Source organism: Colobus angolensis, unplaced genomic scaffold (assembly GCF_000951035.1).
Source record: "Colobus angolensis palliatus isolate OR3802 unplaced genomic scaffold, Cang.pa_1.0 Scaffold8, whole genome shotgun sequence".
Classification (NCBI taxonomy): domain Eukaryota; kingdom Metazoa; phylum Chordata; class Mammalia; order Primates; family Cercopithecidae; genus Colobus; species Colobus angolensis.
Genome location: NW_012121820.1, coordinates 7,473,306 through 7,477,808, shown reverse-complemented (window position 1 = coordinate 7,477,808; position 4,503 = coordinate 7,473,306).

The following is a 4,503-nucleotide window of genomic DNA, read 5'->3' as shown; positions in this document are numbered from 1 at the left end:
TCTTTCTTTCTTTCTTTCTTTCTTTCTCTTTCTTTCTGTGTTGTCTCGCTGTGTTGCCCATGCTGGAGTGCAGTGGTGCCACCCTAGCTCACTGCAACCTCCACCTCCCAGGTTCAAGCAACTCTCCTGCCTCAGCCTCCCAAGTAGCTGGGACGATAGGTGTGCACCACCACGCCTAGCTACTTTTTGCATTTTTCGTAGAGACAGGGGTTTCACCATGTTGTCCACTGCAACCTCCACCTCCCAGGTTCAAGCGACTCTCCTGCCTCAGCCTCCCAAGTAGCTGGGACGATAGGTGTGCACCACCACGCCTAGCTACTTTTTTGCATTTTTCGTAGAGACAGGGGTTTCACCATGTTGTCCAGTCTGGTCTTGAACTCCTCACCTTAAGTGATCCTCCTGTCTCGGCCTCCCAAAGTGCTGACAGTACAGGCGTGAGCCACCGCACCCAGCCAGCATTCATATTCCTATACTGTGTAAGCAGCCAGTTTTTGACTGCAAGCACTGGGGAGCACTTGCCTTAGGGCTTTTCCAGGTCTTGAAAACATGTTTGGTGCAGAGGCAGGCCAGGTAAGACGTAGATGGGGGAGTTAATTCCCCGAAGTACTCTCAGCCAGCCAGGGTTGAAAGTGGGAGGATAAATGCTCAAGCTTCCTTGCCCTTGGGAGGGACAAGTGCGAGCTGTGTTCTACAGTGTCTCTGAGGCTCCCTGGAAGGACAGAGCCACGGAGCCTCCAGTGGGCACTCTGCATTGATACCCATCCTTTCCCCGCGTCTTACATCCCCTCTCCACCACTGGTGCTTCCCGGGTTCAACTCCCAAATAAACGACCTGCATTCATCCCTAGTCTCAGGATCTGCTTCTGGGAGAAGCTCCCCCTGAGAATCAGCACAGCCCATGCACAACAACGTGCAATTTTGTTTTTCTTAGCGTCCCTAATGAAGGGAAGAGGTGGTTATTTTTGGCAGCGTTAGCACGTTCTGGTTCTAAATAGAGACTGGCCAGGAGCTTTCTATGTGGCCTCAGGAAAGTTACTCAGTTCTGGGCTTTTGTCCCCGGATGCATGATGGGTCCCTAGGAGTTCTAAGGACCCTGCCAGTTCTGAAAATAGTGGAGAGTACCAATCTCTTCAGGGTGTAGGGTCCTCCCGGGTGCGTGGACGGAGGGGGTGGCTATGAGGCGCGCATCAGCCAGAAGGTGGCGCCAAGGTAACGCCCGAAGACCCTGGCGGCGGCTTGGACGCCCTGAGTAAAGTTGTGTTTGCTGGCTCGCCCCACACCCGCCCACACTCGGGAGAGGAGGCCTTTCTTCCCTTGGCCCCATCAGCCTGAGCCTCTTGAAGCTTCTACTCCGCAACTTCATCCATTCCCAGGTCTCATCCTTGTCATGCATATTTCCTTCCTTAACAAACATCGGCTGCAGTCCTACTGTGTGCCCCATCCAGAGCTAGGGTTGTGCACAGTGACACTGCTAAGATACTGATTGAGTGTTCACTGTGTGCTAGGCACAGCGCTAAGGACTTTGCATGCATTGCCTTAATCTGTATGACAGCCGTGCATAAGACATGGTCTCTTACAATACCCATTTTACAGATGCAAATGACTTGCCAATGTCTTGAGTGTTGGAGCTGGAATTTGGACCTAACTAGGTTGACTCAAAAGCCTGTGGTTTTTGCTCATTCAGTGAGTAGGAAAGCAGGCACATGTTGGGGGGTGATGTAAACTCATGCCCACAGGGGCTGGAGAAAGGGCTGAGAGGAAAATCAGGTGGCAGACGCTACAGCAAAATGGAGAGGCTCTGCCAATCTTTGGGGGGGCAGCCTCCATTGGCTTCTTCCAATGGTTGCCCAGCAGGAATGAGGGTTGCAGCTTGTCTGGAAACTGGATTTTTTTTTCTTTTTTCTTTTTTTTTTTTTTACAGAGTCTCACTGTGTTGTCGCCCGGGCTGGAGTGCAGTGGCGTGATCTTGACTCACTGCAAGCTCTGCCTTCCGGGTTCATGCCATTCTCCTGCCTCAGCTTCCTGAGTAGCTGGGACTACAGGTGCCCGCCACCATGCCTGGCTAATTTTTTGTATTTTTAGTGGAGATGGGGTTTCACTGTGTTAGCCAGGATGGTCTTGATCTCCTGACCTCGTGATCCGCCTGTCTCAGCCTCCCAAAGTGCTGGGATTACAGGCATGAGCCACCACGCCCGGCCTGGCATCTGGATTTTTATGTGAACTCTCTCTATTTTTAAATTCCAAAAATTGATCAAAAGCTCCATAAAAGTGGCTGGGCGTTGTGGCTCATGCTTGTAATCCCAGCACTTTGGGAGGCTGAGGCAGGCAGATCACCTGCGGTCAGGAGTTCAAGACCAGCCTGGCCAATATGGTGAAACCCCATCTCTGCTAAAAATACAACAAAATTTGCTGGTCATGGTGGTGCATGCCTGTAATCCCTGCTACTTGGGAAGCTGAGGCAGGAGAATTGCTTAAACCCTGGAGGCAGAGGTTGCAGTCAGCCGAGATTGCACCACTGCACTCCAGCCTGGGCGACAAGAGCGAAACTCTGTTTTAAAAAAAACAAATAACAAAAAAACCCACAAAAGCTTGGTGAGAGCACGGGAAAGCATGTCACAGACGGCTGGGATTAAAAGAGACTGGAAACTTCACTGCGTCCTAACCTTTTGTTTTTATAAGTGGGGAAACAGAGGCACTGAGAAAGTCCAGAGCTGGCTCAGGCAACAGGTCCTAGGTGGCTTGTCTCTCTCTGCACCCAGCCAGGAGGTTGAAGAGGGCTTAGGATCCACCCTGTGCACCCCAGGTAACCAGGGCCTAAGGCATTGGTGCTCTGGGACTGAGGGACTTGCCTTGGGAGGAGCCTAGTTGTATGTCGATGTCCTCCTCATTCTATGAACAACCCCCCACACTCCCACCCCTGCAGCCCCGGCCACAGGCAGGAACGCACACCAGCTCCCCCACTTAAGCCTTCAGGCCCTGCAGTCAATTCCTTGGGCAGCAGAAGTTATTAAAGACCCTGCCCCGAAGGACTTCTCTCCCTCCGACTGATTCTGGCGCAGCAAATTACAAACCCACCTGTAGGGGTGGGGAGATGCAGTTTTAATTTGTAAAAAAAAGAAAGAAAAAAAAGAAATCCATGCTGTGATCCTGGAGTGGGGGAGACAGAGAAAGCTCCTGAGGGGGCTTCTCCTGGGAGGAGCAGTATTGTTACCGTGGGCGCTCCAGGAGAAGCCCAGCAAGGTCAGTGAGCAGCTTGGACCCAGCCAGCTACAGCCAGTGGGCAGGGGGTGAGGGCGCCTGTCTCTTCCTATGCTCGCCCTCCCTCCCTGTCCCTGAGGCTCCCTGCCGATTGGCACATCCCGCTGGGACTTGGCTCCCAGCTAGTTCTCTGCCTCCCGCTCACTCCAGGGCTCCCTCCCACCCTCTGCAGCGTCTTTCTTCTCCCCTGCTTTCTCCCATGCTTTCGAACTACCTTCTTTCCCATCTCCAGCTATTCCGACTCACCTTGTTCTCTTTTGAACAAGTGTTATTGTTCTGCCTAATTATAAAAGTCATGTTCATGCACCACACCCCCCATCCAAGCAATAAACAGGAACGGGGAAGTAAGACCACTTGTAAGCCTCCCACCCCCTGCTAACCACAAGGTATGCGTCCTTCTAGACTTGTTTCCTCTGAAAAAAAATTTTTTTTAAATCTTGGGCTATTATTAATATGCACTATTTTGTAAGCAGCCTTCTTTGCTTAGCAGTGCATGGTAGACGTCTCTCCATGCCAATTATATAGAAATGGACAGCATGGCTTTTATTTATTTATTTTTTTGGTCTTACTCTGACACCCAGGCTAAATTTTTGCGTTTCTTTGTAGAGATGGGGTCTTGCCAGGTTGCCCAGGCTGGTCTTGAACTCCTGGGTTCAAGTGATCCACCTGCCTTGGCCTCCCAAAGGGCTAGGGTTACAGGCCTGAGCCACTGCGCCCAGCAACAGCATGCTTTTTAATTGGTGCATGGGATTCCATCGTAGGGCTGGATGCTGGTTCATGAAGAGACTCCTATGAAGTCCCTCCTGGACTTTTAGGCGGGGTTTCTCTTTCCTTTTCCTCATGAGTCTCTCCCTGGTGCCTCCTCCGCTTTTCCTCTTTCTCCATCTCTTGTTTCCTACCTCCCATTTTCTCTCTCCGCCTTTCACTCTCCCCTCTTCTCTGACTTCATCCTTGAGTCCCCACCCTTAGTTTCTCTTGTCTTCTCCCCTCCGCACCCCACTCTCCCCAGCCCTCCCCATTCCCTCTGACTCTGCTCCCTGCGGAGGGGTCGGGGGTCCATGCTCTCGCGTCAGACACGTGCCATCTCATTAGAGTGCCTGTCCCCCCAAGTGAGGCAGGCAGGAGCCACAGTAGCAGTGAGAGGCCTAATTGAATGTAACTAATTATTCACTCCCTTAAATGGGCCTGGGAGGGACAGAATTACTCACTCTGAACTGGGGAGACAGGGAGCTGGCCGCTGGCAAAC